The following is a 21,622-nucleotide window of genomic DNA, read 5'->3' as shown; positions in this document are numbered from 1 at the left end:
ATTAGATGCGATCAATTTAGCTCTATTTCGCCTCATAGATGCAAGGTTAGCACTCCTTTCCTACCAAAGGGGACAAAACCTCAAAGAATATGCAAAATGGGAAACTAAAGATAGTAAATGACCCAATTATGTGCTATAAAGCATAGGAACGAGGTTAATTCGGGGACTAAATGTGCTCAAATATAAGTCACATCAAACATCCCCAAATCGAACCTTTGCTCTTCCCGAGTAAAGAGGTGACTACAACTAGGACCTTTATTTAAACTAACCTACTAATATAGCCGATGTGAGACAATTAGCGGGTCTCACTCCGCCCCTTCAACTCGCAACAAGACAACCATGAGGTAGGATCCCTTCTTGCGACGCAAGGTAGGGCTTGCGAAAATGGCGACCCATCCAAGCATTAAGCACATAAAACAAGTAATGGATGCATCTACAAAAATGAATAGCCACTTTCCTCATCTAAGTGGCGGAAATTATCTACAAGGGAAGCAATCTAAGGGTACACACTCCATCATAGATACGATTTCATCAAACTACTAAGGCGAGAAGGATACCAATAAATCACCTCCAAGTTGTGTCAAGCTAGGGTACATTTGTCCTCAATCGTTAAATGCTTTTGTCAAGAGTAGACTCCCTATGGCGTTAGAAACACTGGAGGATCGCGGAATTTCCCTTCTTGCCTAGACAAGAAGAAGGGTCGTCCCCTCTCTACCATGCACAAAAGTGGATTCGATGGATAAAAGAGATCAACGTGTTTTAAGTTTTATGTGGGAGTTTACTTTTGTTGTTGTTGTCATTCCCCCCAATTTCTTGTGGCATTTGACATTTTTTTGAGAACAATTTCTTTTTGCCATTTCTTGATGTTTGCCATTTTGATGCTTGACAATTTCAACTTTTTGCATTTTCTTTTGAACATTTTCAAAGTCACCCCAATTAGTAATGAGGGTGCTTATATTTGAAGCATACGAGTTCTTGTTTTTGTACTCCTCTTTTCTTTGATGCATTTTTGTGCAAACTTTTTCACTTTCATTTCAATGCTTAAACTCAAATTTGAACAATTTTTTGTGCCCATTCCCTTTTGTTGACAAAATGTGATATAATGTGGAAGATGGTTGCATGGTTTCAAGGGTCACCTTGGAATAAACGGTAACCAAGGAGTTATCACACCACAAGGTACTCTTGAGTAGGCCTTAATCCATGGGTCAAAGGATACTAGCATGACACATCTTAGGGTGTTTTACAAGTATTCTAATGAGCAAAGTCTTGAGAAGAAAAAGTATCTACAAGGGCCTTATATACACTTGTCAAGTTTCCCAAATAGATGTTTTCACAAAATTTTCTAAGATGCAACTATATACCATGATGCTACTAACATATATACAACCTAATTCATATGCTTGTAACAACTAGTATGCCATATAATTTAAATGCAATTCCTAAGATCATATTGGTGTATACCGCATCAACCAAAATAAAGCCACATAGTCATTAACATATAGAGGAAAAGGAGATTGGAAAGATCATACCATGCGGTCTTAATGATCCTCATGTCTCGGATGTGGCGTAGTCGATCAATGTGAAAGAAAGACAAACAAACACAATATATAAAAATATATACATTTCTATACTGTAAAGGAATGAACATATTTTTGGTTTTTCAATTTTTCAATTTTTATGGTTTTTATGTTTATGAAAATAAAAAGAAATGTTTTTGTATTTTTTCAAAAAATTTCAATTTTTATCATTTTTGCTTTAAAAAAGTCAAGTTAGAATTTCCCATCCCACACTAGTATGGGCATTGTCCTCAATGGCCAAAACGATAGGAAATTATGCAAGCTAAATGAGAATGCATGATTTCTACACTATTATGCAAACTACATGACATATACACAAGTGATGCAAACTACACTACACTATATGATGCATGAATTTATTTGTTGGAGAGCTAATTTAGATTAACTCCCAATGCTTGTGCTTGAACTTCCCCAAACCAAATGAGACACTATTTCTAGTGTAAAAATGGGGGAGTTCATGCACAACTATGCAGTGCATGAATCTAATTTGTCATTTTGGATTTTCAAAAGTGGGAACAATATAAGACACTTCAATGGGGCCGAGGTGGGAGTCCTTTGACTGTTGCTAGGACTCAAAACATTGATCAAGAGAAAAATATTTGAAAACAAGAGTAATGAACAAAGCTAAAGGAGGTGTAGAAGACTCACAATGGGTATGTGGCATCCTCCAAAAATCTTGCTAATCCTTAATTGTCGCTCATGGCGACATCCTCATCACTTCCATCATCGTCATCTTTAATATCCTCATTATCATCATCATCATCATCATCATCTACCTCCATGGACCCGGAGGCTTCACCATCATCACTTGAACTTTGAACCTCTTCCTCTTCTTCCTCTTCTTCCTCACTCTCAACAATAATATCCTTCCCCTTAGCAACTTCCATGGTGGCATCTCTAGGAGCATTAGGAAAGAACACTTCCCTATCCACCCAACTAGGCAAAGGACATGATGGATCAATGAGTCTTTGCCTAGCTAAGTGTAGGAGGGGCGGATATTGAGCCCGGTAAGCATTGACCCGGTCCTCAAAAGCTTCCTTATACATGTGTTGCAATAATTGGGTCAAGTAATCATTTCCTACCTCAACATTAGTGCCAATTGGTCGGAATTCTTGGTAGGTAAACGGATAAGGTGAAGTCGCAATAGAAGAGAAGGAGGGCTTGGCATCAAATTCCCTATGTTGTTCCATAATCATCTCGGCTTCATCGGAGAGGGGAAGAAGATAGTTTGGGCTTCGGACATTGAGTCAGCAAATCTTGTTAGGCAATATGAAGGACTTAGCCTCTTTAGTGACCCATCACTCAAACTTGTTGTCAATATTATCATTCTTGACCCAATGAAACTTGTTGATCATAGTGGCAATATCAAGGTTGCCTCCTTTAACCGGTGTGTATGTGTTGTCTTTGTTGAAATCCGGGTTAAAGTGTTTGGCTAACCATGTTACTAATCCTCCATTCACAATAAAAGCCGCTCTTTCTTTCCCATGGTCAATTGTAAGCCATCGTTTAAGTAAGAGTTGAAGTATGTTATGTTCATGGGTGAACTTTTTGTTGACATTCATGGTGGATTCAAGGTAGATAAAGTCGAGTTCGGTAAAATGATTTGTGCCTTTCCTTGCAATTAAAGTGTTGCCCACAACCTTATGCCACACTCTTATGCCCGGGTGGTGGACATAAAGAACATGACACTCATGGAAGGACTCAAATTTTCTCCCGGTGATTGCTTTCCATAGAGGTGTGAAATCATATTTTGAAGGCTTCTTCACATAAGTAGAATGGTCCTTAAGACCAAACACCTTGCCAAACTCTTCCAAAGACATTTTTCTATCCTTGTTTTCTAGGCGAAATTCAACATTTTTCCGAGTCTCTACCTTAGCGACTTCCAAAGAGCTTATAAATTCCAAGGTAAGGGAAGGGTAAGTTAATTCTTGCATATCAAAGAGTGTTTTCAACTTCATAGACTCGAAAAAATTCTTGGTCCTCTCAAGAACACCCAATTTGGCTAAAGCATCTTGACATATAAATTTGGTAGGCAAAATTGTCTTTCTTGCAAGGGATACAAATGCTTTTCAATGAGAATTGCTTATGAAAGTTACCTTCGGATAATCTTGCAATTGTTCAATGACCAGAGTAGGAGTAGCTTCCACCCTAGGAGTAGTAACCTCTTGAATTTCCACCCTTGCTTGATGCACTACCATAGGCTTGGAAGCTTGAAGAGCTTGTTGCCTTTTTGAAAGATTTGATTTTGTGGGTGCCTTGTTTCCACCTTTAGTCCTTGCCATAATGCTTCTCCTTGTTAAGATTGTATCAACAAACCAAAGTCTTGCTTGAAAGCTTCTAATCTTCTCAAGCTTCAATGAATCCCTAATCGATTTGGGGTTTTCAGATTTTGCCTTGAAACCCTAGAAAATCGATTTAATTTTTTAGGATTTTGATGTTTGGTTGGTGTTTTGTTAATGAAGGAGTAGTTTGATTGTGATTTTAGGAAGTTTGAGTTTGATTTTGGTGAATTTGGTTGAGGATTTTGTGTTTTGTTGATGGGGGGGATTGAGGGTTTTGAGGGTTTTGGATGTGTGTTTGTGTTTTGAAAGAAGGAAATGAATTGGGGAAGGAGGGATTTAATCCCGTGTTATAGCAATTCTGCAGCAGGAGACGGGCGTCTTGGGTAGGGGACGCTCGGATTCTTAGTCAGTCAGCTGAGAAATTTCTAACCCGTGCTGAGACGCGCGGATTCTTCAGGAGATGGGCAGATTTTTGCTGGAGATGAGCGTCTTATCTTGGGGACGCTCAGATTCATGGGCAGTATGAAACTTCAATTTTTGAAACCGTCAGGACGCGCAGATTGTTTCTGAGACGAGCGTCTTCTGGAATGAGACGGACGTCTTCCTTGTGATCTGCTCAGATTTTAAAACAGTCCCAAATTTTTAACTTCAGTTCTCCCAAGACGAGCGTCTTAGAGTCAGGACACTCGGATTTCTCTCAAGACGAGCGGATTCCCTTAAGGACGCTCGGAGCTTCTCCTGTACCCACGGATTCAGTTCCACCCGCGGGGATTCTTCATTTCCCATGTCATTCCTTCTTCATTCCTTTGTTCTTCATTGTGGGTGCACTATAAAGGCTCGGATAGCCTAGGCATTTGCTATCCCCACATTAGATCAAACACTACACATCAACAAACATTAAAGTACCTCCCTCACTTTCTCTCTTAATGATAATCTTGATCAAAGCATGAAAATGTAAATCCAACATTGGCAAAAAATGCAATACAAAATGTAAAATGCAAGTTAAGGGGTTAGAATATTTACAAATGGTGGTTTAGGGAGGACTCCACCAAACTCTCACTCTTGAATGAGATATCAAGGGGGGCATAGCGAAGGTGTTGTTGATGTTGCTCAACACCTTGTAGAAGTAGTCGAAGGCTTGTTCATTTTCATTATAAAGATCTTGATTAGACCTTTGCATATTGTGTTCTTCATGGTGGTGACCCATGTCAAGGTGATGACAAGGATCGACAAAGCCTTGGTCTAAGGTCATAGCATTGCCAATGTAGGGGTTGACCAATCCTTCAAATTCGTCATCCCATAGACCATATACTTCACTAGCTTGATTCCCTATGGTGTCATAAGTTGATGAAAACAACTCCTCTTTCTTGTTGTCATGGCCAATTAGGCCTTCTTCTTCTTTTGTCGTGATTGGTGGTGAGCTATTCAAGATCACATTGTTGTTGAAATTTACTTATTCTCCGGATAGAGCATCTTGAAGAGTATCCACTTTCTTCTTCCATATGGGTGGTGATTCTTTACCCATAGTTTGATCTTTGCATTAACATACAAACTTCTTCCTATCACTTTCTCGGCTATAGTGATCAATCTTGAAACATGGCTCATGTAGTGGGGGAGCTCTCATCGTCTTGTCAAGGTTAAAAGTGATCGTCTCATCTCCCACTTCAAGTGTGAGTTCTCCATGCTTCACATCAATCACCACTCCCGCGGTATGCAAGAATGGTCTTCCTAAAATGATAGGAATGTTGGAATCCTCCTCCATGTGAACGATAACAAAGTCCACCGGGATGAAGAACTTGCTAATTCTTACGGGCACATCCTCCCATACCCCTAAAGGTGTCTTCGTTGATCAATCCCCCATTTGAAGCGTAATATTGGTGCACTTGATTTTTCCCATTCCTAGCCTTTTGTACACTGAGTAAAGCATGACACTCACACTTGCTCTAAGGTCACATAATGGTTTGTTGATTGTGGTGTCGCCAATGGTGCATGGAATAGAGAAGCTTCCCGGATCTTTGAGCTTTGGAGGTGAACTTCCTTGTAGATTAGCACTACTCACTTTAGTGAATGCAATAGTCTCTAGCTTCCGGATGGATTTCTTCTTGGTAATAGTGTCTTTCATGTACTTTTCATAGGCCGGAACATGATTGATTAATTCCGTGAATGGGATTGAGACTTCTAAGTTCTTCACAATCTCCATGAACTTTCCAAGTTGTTCATCAAGCTTAGGCTTAGCTTGACGACTTGGGAATGGAAGTCTAATCACAATAGGATCTTTCTCCTTAGCCTTTTCTTCATTCTTTTTCTTTGAAACTTCATTGGTGGTGGGTTCTTCGTTTTTAGAGTTCTCCACAACTCTTTGCTTGTCACTAGAATTCACAACATCTTCATCAATTGGCTTCTTCGGCCCTTCATACCTTGTACCACTTCTCAAATAGATGGCACTCGTCGTTTGATGTCTTGGGGGATTACTTTGAGGTGGTAATTGCCCCTTTTGTCTTTGAGAGCTAGAAGATGCTAATTGAGACATTTGGGTTTCTAGCATTTTGGTGTGGGCTAGTATGTTGTTGATGGTGATGTCTTTGGCTTGGCTATCTTTTTGAATTTGGGAGAAAAATTCTTGTTGGTTCTTTTCCATTTGGAAGACCGCTTTTTAAACATCAAAGCCTTGGTCATTTGGTTGATTGTATGATGGTTGATTTTGATAACTTTGGCTTTGGTTGTAAAAGGGTCTTTGAGCTTGATTTCTCATTGGAGGTGGGGTGTATGTTGGTTGAGGGTTTTGAACATTTTGGCTTTTGTATGAAAGATTTGGATGGAATTTGGTATTCTCATTGTAATAGTTGGAATAAGGGGTACCACTCTTGTATGTTTGGAAAGCATTCACTTGTTCACTCGTTCCCCTACATTCACTTTGGTCATGTCCTAAAGTTCCACAACTCTCACATACTCCACTTGGAATTGAGGATGATGCCACCATAGCATTAACATGTTGTTTGGGTGATTTGGAAGCTTCATCAAGCTTAGCCATGGACTTCTCAAACTTCAAATTGATGGTGTCAATATGAGCACTTAGTTGAGCACCCAATTGAGTGATGGAATCTACCTCATGCTTTCCTCCTCTAGTAGCCTTCCGAGGCCTACTATATTGTGAATTATGAACCACCATTTCTTCAATTTTGGCCCATGTTTGATTGTCATCAACTTCGGTAAACATACCATTGGATCCCACATTGAGAATGTTGCGTAAGTCTTCATATAGACCGTTCCAAAATTGTTGCACAAGGAACCACTCGCTAAGTCCATGGTGTGGACAACAACGACAAGTGTCCTTAAATCTCTCCCATGCTTCATACAATGACTCCTCATCCCTTTGCTTGAACCCGGTGATTTGGGCTCTTATCATATTGGTCTTCTTCGGAGGATATAATTTTTTGTAGAAAGCAAGTGCTAACTTCTTTCATGAGTCAATACCAAGGGTAGCCTTGTCTAGGCTCTTCAACCATTGCTTTACCGTACCAATCAAAGAAAAAGGGAATAAGACCTATCGGATTTGGTCTTGAGTAACTCCGGTTTGAGAAATCGCATCACAATAGTCACAAAAAGTCTCTATGTGTGAGTGAGGGTCTTCACTAGGCATCCCCCCAAATTGACTTCTCTCAAATAGTTGTATGAATGCGGATTTGGCAATGAAATTACCGGTTAAGTGTGGTAGTGTAGGAGTACCATTTGGTAGGTTCTCCTTGGTTGGTACGGAATGTGATGAAAATTTAGGCATTGTGGGTTGATTTTATGGTGGGCTTTGTATTGGGTTGTCCTCTCCTTCTCTTGCAAAAGGGTTGGTAAACTCAATGTTATTTGGTTGAATGTCCACAATTTCCCCGATACCTTTTAAAGTACCTCTAGCAACTATTCTATTGTTGGTTAAGGTTCTTTCAATTTCAAGATCAATAGGTAATGGATTACCTTGTGATCTCCTAGTCATGCAAAATATCAAACACCTCGAAAACAATTAGAACAACCTTGAGGAGATTGACTTCCCCAAGGTAAAGAAAGACACAGCTAAAAACAATTAATGAAAATCAAATCAAGTTAACACCGTCCCCGGCAACGGCGCCATTTTTTGATGTGGTTTAAACTCGTCGTCAAAAGTTACCAACCAAAACAATATTTATAACTTCATAAACTACTCTTAGTAAAGAGGTAAGTAAAGGTCGGATCCCAAGGGACGGGTATTGATGTAGGATTCTCAATCGTAAATGGTTATGTCTTAGGGTGTCACAATTTGGGTTGAGATGAGATTGGTCTAAACTAATTAACAAGATAAAAGTAAAGCAATGAAACCGAGCAAGGCAATTAAAATGAGATGTAAACAATTGATTAAAAGCATTAGGGTGTCATAGGTTTATAGGGGATTCATGGGAGTTGATCATACAAACATGTTCTCTACTCGATGCAAGCACTTATTATTGTGATGGGATCGAGTTGCTGTATAAGCTTACAATCCCTAAAAAGGTTTGGGTCCCGGAGCCGAATCGATTATATTGTACAACACCTACAAGTCGACTTAATTCTTCCTATTCAACTATATGCATGGTCTAATGAGACTCGAGTTGGTGTATAAGCTTACAAGTCTCATTGAAAAGATAGGTGATGGGTAAAAAATGCAAGGATTCATAGGCTCGCATTTCATCAAACATAACATGTGCATAAGTTGAAATCACAACAAGCAAGCAAATTAATTATGAAAACATATTAGATTAAGCAAAGATCAATCCCCATGTTGGTTTCCCCTAATTCCCCATTAACCGTAGTTAAGATTACTACTTACTCATTATCAAGTTCAACATGCTAATAAGGTTGTCAATCATACTAACAAGGCAAAACATGATGAATAAATGAAAGTGATTAACAATAATTAAACAAGGTTAAGAGAGAATTATACCTATGGAGATGATTCCAAATAATAAAGCAAAGACTAATAGAAGTACTTGATGATTGATGGAAGGTTGTCAATCCTCCAAATAGACCCAAATAATCTTCTGATTACCCAAAATAAATGAAGAACAATAGAGAAATTAAGGAAAGATTAAGATTGAGAATTGTATTATAACTTGATTAAGAGTTGATTATAAGATTACTACTTGATTAAAGATGGATTAAGAGAACATTAAAGGATGATTATAACTTGATGCTAATCTAGGTAGTACAAAGGGGTATTTACTAGAGATTAGGTAAAAGGATTAGAGTTACTAAGGGCTTAAATGACTATTAAGACCCATCCTCTCGAAGGAAATGAGCATTTCCGTGCTAGTCCCGTGCTGATTTGCCCGCCCCGTGCTGAGGCACAGGTGGTACTGCCTTGTGATCCGCTCGGATCCTTGGTGAGATGCTCAGATCAGGCTGATGCAAGACGCTCGTCCTGGCTACAAGACGCTCGGATCCTGCTGCTCAGAGACCCCAGATCGTGCTCAATCCGCTCGGATTCTGGGACAGAATACTTTTCCTCTTTTGCTCCTCAACAATCCGCAAGGATCATGTCGGGGATGCAAGGATCCTTTCATCATTGCCCATTTCACTTTATTATATACTTAGGCCTTCTAGTGTTGTCTTCTCTTTGATGCTTGGTCATTAGATGCGATCAATTTAGCTCCATTCCACCTCATAGATGCAAGGTTAGCACTCCTTTCCTACCAAAGGGGACAAAACCTCAAAGAATATGCAAAATGGGAAACTAAAGATAGTAAATGACCCAATTATGTGCTATAAAGCATAGGAACGAGGTTAATTCGGGGACTAAATGTGCTCAAATATGAGTCACATCAGTATTATAATACAGTTTTTGAGTTTTGTTATAAAAATTATGAGTTTTATTATAAAGTTTTTGAGTTCATTCTCTTAAACATTAAGCTTAAAAAATTATAATAAAAACTCAAAAAAATCACATATAACCTTAGTTAAATTTAAGTTTTTGACAGGAAAAAAATAAAATCTAATATTAGCTTTAATAAACTCATAAAAAATACACATATGCTCAAAAAAAATAAAGTATAAGGTAATAAACTAAAAAAAATACACATATGCTAAAAAAAAAAATATGTGGCAGTACATCCGATGTATGTTCTTTTTTCTCGAATTATATGGTAATTGGATATTAAAACGTCCAATGTCTTTTAAAAGTCGAGTTAAAAAGACGTCAGTTTTTTAAAGCAATGATGTATATTAAATTATATAGACATCAATTTTCTCTAAATCTCTCATGTCTATACTTTTTAGATCAGATTTTTCGAATATCTGATGTATATTAGTGATGTCTATATCGCTTTTTGTAGTAGTGCTTCCATAGTTTAAATTAAGCTTTCATTAGGAGTAGATTAGACTAGATTAGCACTTAATCTTTCCACAAATTACACATTAATCTTTCCTTAATTATTGTTCAAGACTTATTATTGGGTAATTGAAGATTATTGGGTTATTATTGGAGAATTGACAACTCTTCATCAATCAATCAAGTTCTCTTCTATTATTCTGTGCTTTCCATTAGTTCATCTTAATATTGGTATAATCTCTTTACTCTTTACTCTTTATTGCTTATTTCTTTACTCCTTCATCATGTTTATGCTTGTTAAGATGATTGACTCCATTGATAACATGTCTTACATGATAATGAGTGAATAGTTCCTTAACTAGGGATTAGTGGAAGATTAGGGGAGTTAATCATGGGAAAGATTTATGCTTAATGAGTTCATATGAATGCTTGCTTATTGTTTTCCAACTTATACATATGTCATGTTTGATGAAATGCTTGATTGACAACCTAACATGTTTCTCTTATCCTTTCAACAAGACTTGTAAGACATAAATCAACTCATGGCTTGTTAGACCATGCATATAGTTGATTAGGAAGAATTAAGTCGACTTGTAGGTGTTGTACAGTCTTGACCGACTCGGCTCCGGGACCCAAACCTTCCTAAGACTCATTTATGTTTTATCACATTAATAGAGAAAACCAAGTTGACTTGTAGGTGTTGTACAGTCTTGACCGACTCGGCTCCGAGACCTAAGTTTCCCTTAGAAATCATAAGATATACATTAGATCGATTCCAACAATAATAATTGCTTGCATCTACATGATTCATTTATGCTACCTTACCATGATTCACCTATGATCCCATGACACCCTAGTACCTTTAGTCAATTGTTTACATCTTTTAATTTATTGCTTGTTTTACTTTATTACATTTATTAGTTTAGACGCACCAACTCCAACCCAAACCAATTGTGACACTAGCATAAATTGAGATAGATAGATTTAGAACCCAAATCACACCATCCCGTGGATGCAACTCGACTTAACCACTAACTAGTGGTTTGTTGAGAATATAAATGTGTTTGATTGGGCGTGTGACGACAATGCAACATCACCTACCTTCCTACCTAGTGCCCGAAAATACAAAAGAAGAGAACCAAATCCCACCCCCTACTCAACAACAAAAAGAACATGAGCAAAAGAGTGAAGGGGAAAAGATCACTATTCCTTCATACCCTTTCCCATACCAACCCTACAACCACCCTAACCCGTTTATTCTCCCAAAGGATGACTTTTCTACGGGTCTACTTCAAGCAATGCATAGACAATAATACGATGATAGGGTGGATGCCTACTTTACTCTCTATCCTTGTTTCCATCAAATGGCCCGCCAAGGGCGCATTAATGAAGAAGTAGTACTTCCCTCTTGGGCTCAAATTGACATACTCTTCCCAAATTTGGCCCATGGGAATGATGGAGCAAATGGTAATGGTAATGGAAGGGAGGAAATCTCAAGTGACGGTGACACCGTAGAAGTAAATAGTGATGAGGATGATTTTATGGACTTTTATGAGAGTGATGAGTCTAAGGTGAATTGGAGTGATGAGCTTGGAGGAGATGATGATGATAAGTGAAGAGTTCTTCGGCTTGGTGGAGCGGGCAAGGGGCACCCATCATGGCTTTTGTGAGCTTTTACTTCCTCTCTCATTTCTTTGTCAAAAATTGATTTGCATAATAAGTTAGTTTGAATAATCATTGTTGTTTTGGCTTTTGCCTAGTGAGTGTCCTAGTAACACCAAAGAACCAATTCCACCTTAGCAACATCGACGTGATGAGAATTTTTACTCCCACTAGAAAAATCCAAAACGACAATTTGCATAACATAGCATGCATGGCCTTGTGGCCAAACTTCCTCCATAACTTTAACCGGTTTGGGGAAGTTTAGTCACAAGCATCACAAGTTAATCTAAATTAGCTCTCCGAACAATCGAAAGCATTCATCACTTAGAGTAGTTTAGCTTGCATCATTTGTAATATATTTCATGTAGCATGCACTTAGTATAACATTCATGAATCTCATATAATTTCATGCATTTGCATAATTCCCTATCGTTTTGTCCATTGAGGATAATGTTCATACTAGTGTGGGGATGGAGAATTCTAACATCTAACTTATTTCAAAAATGAAAAAAAAACTTAAAAATCCAAAAACATGTTCTTTTCTTTGTAGTGTAGAATTGTATATATTTGTTTGTTTGTATGTCACTCTTATCACATTAGGACGACTATGCCACATTCGAAGTATGAGGGAAATAAAAGACCGCATGGTATGGTCTTTCCAAATCTCCTTCCTCCTTCTATATGTTAATGACAATGTGGCTATATTTTGATTGATGCGGTATGAATCTATGTGTTAAGAGTTTGCATCTAGTTTATATGGCATATTAGTTGATAGAAGCATTTGCATTAGAGTTGTATATATGTTAGTTGCATTATGGCATGTAGTTTGCATTGTAGAAAATTTTGTGAAAAGTCCTATTTGGGAAGCCTGACATGTGTATATAAAGCCCTTGTAGATAATTTTTCTCCTTGAGACTTTGTTTGCTAGAATACTATCAAGACACGCTAGGATGTGTCATACTAGTATCTTTTATCCCATGATCTAAGGCCTAGTCAAGGATTTGCATGTGTGTCGCCTATCCAACCTTATGATGTGATATAGACTTGATCCACTTATCTAGGGGACCTTGATTGACTTGGTGGTTTGGCAACCCAAAAATATTTTTCATTAATAAGTTTGAAGTGCTCATTTCAAAAGTTTTTGTGATGTGGAATCGTTTTTAATCGTCAAGAAAACCTCAAATGCTTTGAATTGTTGAATTGCCAAGAAATTCGATAGAGGAGTACCACATCAATGTGCTTTGGTGCGGGATCCATTGAATTAGGCCCCCACACAGTTGTGAATTCGGCCACCCAAAGAAAAAGTGACTATCACCACAAGAGCTATTGTCTAGAGGTTAACCGATTGCCTAATAAGTGATTGGCAAAAGCAAAGGACACTAGCAAATGAGGGACAAACCCAATCTTAAAGTTTTGAAATGTGAAATGCGGAAGTTAAATTGAGGTCAAGTTTTGAAAGTTAGTCAAATCCACTAGTTTTATTTTGATTGACTTGAGCACTTCATTCCCAAAAATCATTTTTGTTATGCCACCTTGTTGAGCTTGGGACGATCCTTGGCCTTTAAATTTGTAGAGAATCCGAGATTTGTCATGTCATATGCCACTACATAAGGATCATCATTCCACCCCCATCCGATCGCCCTTGACAAAAGCATTTAGCAATTATGGACGAAAGTAGCCTAGTTTAACACAACTTGGAGGTGACTTGTTGGTATCCTCTTTGACTTAGTAACTAGGAGAACTAATATCTATGATGGAGTGTGTGCCCTTGAATTGCTTCCCTTATAGATGATTTCCGTCACTTAGATGAGGAAAGTGGCTATTCATTTTGTAGATGTATCCTTTTACCTGTTTTTGTGTGCTTAAATGTTAGGATGCATCGCTATTTTGGCAAGGCCCACCTTGCCTTGCATGAAGGCATCTTACCTCATAGATGTCTTGTTGTGAGTTGAAGGGGCGGAGTGAGACCCGCTAGCTGTCTCACATCGGCTATGTTATGAATAAGGGTCATAGTTTTAGTCACCTTTTTACTCGGGACGAGCAAAGGTTCGGTTTGGGGATACTTGATGTGACTCGTATTTACGCACATTTAGTCCCTTAACTAGCCTCGTTCCTATGCTTCCTAGCATGTATTAGTGTCGTTTCTATCTTAAGCTTCCTACTTTACATATTCTATGAGGTTTTGTGCCCTTGGTAGGGAAGGAGCGCAAGCCTTGCTTGTTTGGAGAAAAACGGAGCTAAATTGATCGCATCTAACGACTAAGCATCAAAGAGGAGACCGATACTAAAGGCCTAAGTAGATAGAACAAATAAATTGGCAATGATGAAGGACTCCCACGACTCCTCAATGATCCCTACGGATCATGAGGCAGCCAAATGAATAAGAAGGAAATCTGCATAGAAGGACAGGCATCCCAAGCACGGCCAAGCGTCCCAAAGAAGAGGACGAGCGTCCCAAGACTCAGACCGAGCATCTCTTGAGCAGGACGAGCGTTTTTCCATGCAGCATGAGCGTCCAACAAGTGCAATCCGGGCATCTCCATGGAAGACTTGCAAGGCGTTTATCTTTATTTTAGGGATTTAATCGTCATTTAAGCCCTTACTTAACCTAGTAATTGTACTTAGTATAAATACTCCCTTGTAATAGGAGATTAGCATCAAGTTATTAAAGTAGATTAGAGATCAATTAGCTTAAAAACATCTTAATCCTTCCTTAATTATTGTTCAATAATTCTAAGGTCTACTTGGGTAATTTGATTTATTGAAGAATTGACAACTTTTCATCATCAATCAAGTTCTCTTCTATTATTATTTCCTTTCCATTTGTTCATCATAAGTTTGGTACAATTTCTTTACCCTTTGATTAATTATTATTTTTACTCATCCATCATGTTTACATTTGTTAAGATGATTGACACCATTGTTAGTGGGGGATTAAGGGATTTAATAGTCCAATACCCGTCCCGGCTTATGCACATGTTGTGCTTGATGAAATGCTTGATTGACAACCTAGAATGAATCTCTTATTCATTCAACAAGACTTGTAAGATATAAACTAACTCAAGGCTTGTTATACTATGCATATAGTTGAATAGGGAGAATTAAGTCGACTTGTAGGTGTCGTAAAGTCTTGACCGACTCGGCTCCGAGACCCAAAACTTCCTAGGAATTGTAAGATATAAACTAACTCGATTCCACTACAACAATAATATGCTTGCATCTATGAAACTTGTTTATGTGATCTCACCATGATTCCCTTATGAACCCATGACACCCTAGTGCTTTTTATCAATTGTTCACACTCCCATTTACTTATCTTGCTTTGTTTTTCACTTGTTTTCTTTTACTTTGTCTAGTAGTTTAGTTAACCATCTCAACCCAAACTAATTTGTGACTTTAAGGCATAACTACTTGCAATCGATAACTTAATCCAATACCCGTCCCTTAGGATCCGACCTTTATTTACCGCTCTACTAAGGGTAGTTTGTGATGATTATAAATATTGTTTGAAGGCGTACAACGACACGTCGCATCAACTAACCTCAACGCAACTCGATAAAGTAACACTTGACTCTGCTCACCATCAATCATAACCACATAAATGGTAACACTAACTTAGCTATTCCACCAACACTCTCCCTTCATAATGTTGCTATTAACCAACAAAATAAACAAAATTTTTGAGCTATTATATCCTACCCACCTAAAAATAAGGTAACGTCCACGGAACCTAAGTCACCTTATCAATTAGATCTGGAAAAATCACTCCCTCATCACATCCTCAAACTTCCATTAACAACATAAAACCAAATACATTCTAAACGATAATGATTACACCCATGAGCACTAACTTACCATATACTCTCTTATAAATAAATTATAACATCACTCTAACATCCCAACGAAAAACAAGAACATAACCTCAAATCAAGGGTGCAATATTCTATCAAAGTTCTCAATCATAAACTTCTCAGACATCACACTACAAAACTCTACCAGCACCTACAAACCACACTACCTACAATGAAATTCCACAAGCAAAATCACCCTTTTCAATTACATAGAGGATCCACTAAAACAGCTAACAACATTTCATGGTTGTACATATCGTACTCTATATTGCCATTCTAATACCGACACTTAAGTACTCTCAACACTACCTTCTTTGTCAACCCTCAACTGTAACCCTTATACCTTGAAAGTTCCCTTACTATGTAAAATCTTTTAACCAACGATTTTATAAATGTACACTTATATACCTCTCACTACGCACGACTATATCACTCAGAAGTCAAAGATTCAAGGAACAATAACATGACCCCAAACTTTAATGCCCTCCTTAACTTAATATAACGAATAAAAAATCGTTTTGCCAAACTAACCCTTGGTCTAGAGGTCCTTGGTCAATAGTCCCATGGCCTAAAGGCCCGTGATGCCTATGGCCGACCGATTCTATATTCATTGTAAAGCTTATGCGTATATATAACCAACATACTAGCCCACCGTTTTTGACAAGGAATAACAATTTCTTTCTGATGTGTCCATTTTATATATGATTTTACCCCTTATTTTACCTCGGTTTTGATTGAATATCACACTTTTATTAGTGTATTTGTGAGCTAATTCCGTGTTCTAGTATCTTTGCTTGTTTTTATCATATTTTGAAGGAAATGTAGCTTTCATAGCTTTTTCCCGTCATATGTGCAAGCACTAGCGACCACGGGGCTAAAAGAAACAAGACATGAAAAGGAAGGGCGTCTTGGAGAAAATCGAGTGAAGGAATCCCGAGCATAGAGAAATGTGAGCATGGGTTGATACAAAATAAAGAAATGGAAATCAAGCCCAAACAAAAGTCCAAAGACCAAATCAAGCTTGGGAGCATGGGATGCCAAAGGATGCCTTAAACCGGAGAAATTAAGGAGCTTAATGATGCACTATTGGATTCCACATGCAATTAATCAAGGAATTAAAAGCAATAAATCGGAAAACTCACGACCTCGAGTGGGGTGGCCTGTCCCCGATCGGGGCTTCCTTGTCCATGAAATTTTACATTATGCCCCTATTTTACTATAAATAGAGGCCTTATTCCGTCATTAGGGATCATCTTTTCTACCATCTTTTCACTCTCTTTTACATACTTAGCACACAATTCTCTTAAGTTTTCATTTGTTTACGTTTTGTTGAGCATTTCCTTTGTTACACAATTTACATTAAGCTTTTGGTTCTAAGTAATACAATCTTTCCATTCAAGTTATTTGGGTTGTTATTTGAGTTCTTCTTATTCAAGCTCCAAGTTCTCTTGTTACGGTATTTACATTTCTTGTTTGTTTCGTTATTTCAATTTACATTATCGTTATTTTATAGTCTTTACATTATTGTTATTAGCATTACAATATTAGTTTGTTATTACATTTTATTATCAAGTTAATATCACGATAGTTTAATTCTAGCATTTCATTTTACATTTCTCATCTTTAGCAATTTCACCTTTTCATATGTTATCATTATTGAGTTTAATCATAATTCTCACAATTTTATTTAGTTATATTTTTATTATTATCTTGTTTATTATTTCATACATCATTATTTTTATTTCCATCATGAGTAAGTAGTTTTATATGTCTAGGGAATAGGGAAGCTATGCATAAATAGTATTTGTAATTGTTAAAATTGGGATGCTATAATATCGATAAATTGTTTCTATCACATGTTTGCCTTGTTTTGATTAATCTTTGTTTAGTCGCCATAAGCATTGATTAAGTTTGTTAATTCATTCTATAAGTCGAGAGGCACGGAATTGAATTAGGCTAAACATGTGTTAGTAGAACGACCTAGTCATAACGAGAGTTCTCTAGGACCCGATCTATGGTTGACAATAAGGCCGAGAGGTGGTTTTCATAAGAGCTAAACAATTAACAATGTTATTTATTCCGAGTTTAATATAATCATCTATATACAATTGCATGTGTGACCTGACTCCTCTAGGCTCTTTTATCATATATAATTTACATCATTTTATTTACAAGTTATCAAACCAATCAAACAACCAATCATAATCGACCTTAATAGAATTCTATTCATAGCATTTCATAACGCAATTCCCATCTCCTTGTGTTCGACCCCTTATACTACATTCATTTGTGTCTAGGGAATTTTATCTTTGATTAGGTGTGCGACAATCCTTGGCGCCGTTGCCGGGGAGCATGGTTTTATTGCGTTTAGAATTGTTGATTTCTATCTTGTTTTCTTTTGTCTTAAGGAACACTTGTTCCTTAAGACCGTTACTTCCAAGTTTCTTGAGATTTGTGTCTTATACCCAGGTCCCCTCGTACCATTGAATTGATTCCCTTTGACCCGGAGCCCGAGAGAACATTCCATCACCGACTCAATTATTTCAAGGAGCTTGATGCATCTTCTAGTTCTGGAGGTTTTGGTCGCATTCGTACCAATTGCCTAATCCGTGACGAGGAAGAAGGTTCTATTTCATCATATTCACCGCCACCACCATCTCCAATAAAAAGATGGTGAAGCTTTTTGATCATTCCAAGCCCACAGCGGACATGCTTCCAAAGGGTGTCACTACTACCCAAATTGGAGCCACGAATTTTGAGATCAAACCGGCTTTCATCAACCTTGTGGAGAGAAGGAAATTAGGGGGAACTCCTTTGGAGGATCCCAATTTGCATGTTCAAATTTTTTGTTATTATTGCTCCATGATTCGGCAAACAGGAGTCGCTCAATCTCAAATAAGGGAGATACTTTTCCCTTTTTCATTGAAGTACAAGGTTAAGATATGGATCAATAGCCTTGATAGATAAGCTATGGGAATTACCAATTGGGAGACTTTGGCCCTTACTTTCTACCAAAAGTATTTTCCACCGGAGAAAAATCAAACCTTGAGGAGCCAAATCCCGGGATTCCACCAACAAGCACTAGAGAGGTTGTATGAAGCTTGGGAGAGGTACAAGGATTTGCAAAGACAATGCTCACATCATGGTTTAGATCCTTGGTTTCTTACTATAACATTCTACAATGGATGTTGTGCCGAGTCCCGAAGAGTTCTTGATTCTGCCACAATGGGCGGTTTGATCAAATTGAAACCGATATTGCTCATGCCACGCTTGAATCCATGGCGATTCATGATGCTTAATATGTCAATTCTCGGATTGCACCAATCAAAGGTAAAGAGGAATCTTCCGATACTTCCATTTTTAAAGCTCAAATTATTGCTCCAACAAAAATTGGAGACTCAAAATGCGGCTTCCTCTCTTCAACAAGTCAATGCCATGTCCTCTAATAGCCAAATTGTTGTTTGTGAAGGTTGCAGAGGTGCGGGACATTGCACCGCCCTAAGTCATGCCACTATTGAGGAGGTAAATGCTTTTCAAAGTTTTAGACAAAGTTCATTTCCACCGGGTACATTTTCAAACACTTACAATCCCAACACAAAGTTCCACCCGAATTTGTCTTACAAAAGCAACAATGTGCTAAATCCTCAACCACAAAATAACTTTGTGCCACAACAACCACAAAACAATTTTTTCACACAACAAGAAAATGTCTATACTCCACCACAACAAAGGTTCAATTACCCACCGGGCTATCAAAGTCAAACCCAACAACAAAGGCTACCTCAACAAAATTTTCAACCAAACCAAGGTCCACCACCCCAAAATTCCCAACAAAATAACCAAGGGGGGGAGCAAACTTGAAGGTTTGGTGATGCAAATGGCTAAGACCCAAACCGAATTGTTGGCTCAAATGCATAATAGTGACCAAGCTCACAATGCCGCAATCAGAATGCTAGAGAATCAAATGGCTCAACTTGCCGCATCTAGCTCTCAAAGAAAAACGAGGCAATTACCACCCCAAGGTGAGCAACCACAAGATACCATCAATGATATTACCTTGAGAAGTGGTACAAAATATGATGAGCCACCCATGACCAAAGAAAGTGAGGAGGTACTTGTTGAATTGGAGGTTTCTCCAAATGGAAAGAAAGGTGGAGCTATTCCATAGAAAGTGGATGAACCAATTGTTGTTGGGAAAGTCAAATATGTGGAGGAATGCCTCCCAATAAAGATGTTGAAGTTAAAATACCAGAAAAGTCAAAGTGCCTTTCCCTCATGGATTAGCAAAGCATCAAAAGGAAACTCAATTCGGTAAGTTCATGGAAGTTGTGAAGAATCTCCAGGTAACCGTTCCTTTTACCGAATTAATTACTCAAATTCCTTCTTACACTAAATTCATGAAAGACATTTTAACTAAGAAGAGGAGTTCTGATGATGTTAAAACTATAGCATTCACCGCCGAGTGTCGTGCTCTTTTGTAAAACAAGTTCCCTCCTAAGTTAGAAGATCCCGGTAGCTTTTTCATTCCATGCACTATTGGCACCTATACAATTGATAAAGTTTTATGTGATTTAGGTGCTAGTGTGAGTGTTATGCCTTATTATATTTGTGATAAGCTAAACATGGGAGTCTTGAAATGTACTAGTGTCACATTGCAAATGGCTGATCATTCTATAAAACTCCCTTTGGGTGTTTTGGAGGATTCCTGTGAAAGTTGGTAAGTTTTTCATTCCGGATGATTTCATTGTTCTTGACATGGCCGAAGATGCCCAAATCCCAATCATTTTGGGAAGACCCTTTCCACATACCGCGGGTGCAGTAATTGATGTCAAGAATGGTAAGTTGACCTTGGAAGTGGGTGACGATAAGGTCACATATAATTTGAATAATGCCATGAAGAGTATAATGATAGAATAGTCTTGTTATTCTATTGACGTTTTGGATATTGTTGATGTTGTCATAGAAGACTCTATACCTCGATCTTTGGCTAAAGTTCCTTTAAAGTCACTCTTGCTATTGGAATCATTTGCAGGTGATGATGAGATTGGAAATGAGGAGATTGATGCTTTGGAGCTAGAATTGGATGGAGAAGAGCAATCATTGGAGGAAAGCTCACAATTTGTAGGTTTGGTTTCTACTCCTCAAGACCTTGAGGTACAAAACCCTGAACTTAAACCCCTCCCTTCTAATTTGAAATATGATTTTCTAGATAATGAGGAGATGTGTTCGGTCATTGTTAGTGCTCATGTAAGTGAGAGTCAATTGTCTTCATTGCTACATGTTTTAAAATCCCACAAGAAAGCCATTGGTTACAAACTTGATGATTTGAAGGGCATAAGCCAAGAATTTTGCTTGCATAGAATCTATCTTGAAGACGATCATAAACCATGTGTCCAAATTCACAGACTACTAAATCCTAACATGCAAGAAGTGGTAAAAAAGAAAGTTCTTAAACTGTTGGATGTGGGAACTATTTATGCAATGTCCGTGTGACACCCTCACTTATCGCGGAAAAGTAAACACGTAATTCTAGAATAAAACTGCATGGATATGTTTGTAATAGGTTCAATTGGGTAAAAACCTGTAATTTTAAAACCTTAACCTGTTATAAAGATATCCAAATTGGAAGGTGTCAAAACATACAAGGTCTAAATAGAAGTTTCGCAACATAACCATTGCTAAAGTCGCGAATAGCAAAGTTATACAACCAAATGTAAAGAGGGAGACATAAATCCCTAAAATGTATGTGACATAAAAAGTGTTTAAGGGTCACAATAAAATAAAGCCAGTCTAGGTTCCAAGGTTACTTTGCTCGCTAGCTCGTCCATGTACCCCATATATGCATCACCTACCTGTCATTCGCATTTTATACAAATACGAAAGCCATAGTCAGTGGGGAGTAACTCCGAGTTCTCCCAGCCA

The 21,622-nt window shown here is 37.9% G+C and overlaps 2 non-coding genes across 2 annotated transcripts; one reads left to right on the top strand and one right to left on the bottom strand.

The window, feature by feature from the left end:
• The first annotated feature begins 7,158 nt into the window (after positions 1-7,158).
• Positions 7,159-7,265, top strand: LOC141636378 (small nucleolar RNA R71). Its single transcript, XR_012540995.1, has one exon. It is a non-coding gene; the product is annotated as a small nucleolar RNA R71 (small nucleolar RNA).
• An 11,476-nt stretch (positions 7,266-18,741) lies between these two features.
• On the bottom strand, positions 18,742-18,848 carry LOC141635191 (small nucleolar RNA R71). The gene has a single exon (XR_012539894.1). It is a non-coding gene; the product is annotated as a small nucleolar RNA R71 (small nucleolar RNA).
• Positions 18,849-21,622: the final 2,774 nt, after the last annotated feature.

This window comes from Silene latifolia, chromosome Y (genome assembly GCF_048544455.1).
Source record: "Silene latifolia isolate original U9 population chromosome Y, ASM4854445v1, whole genome shotgun sequence".
NCBI classification, from domain to species: Eukaryota; Viridiplantae; Streptophyta; class Magnoliopsida; order Caryophyllales; family Caryophyllaceae; genus Silene; species Silene latifolia.
This window is presented reverse-complemented; position numbering and strand designations above follow the sequence as displayed.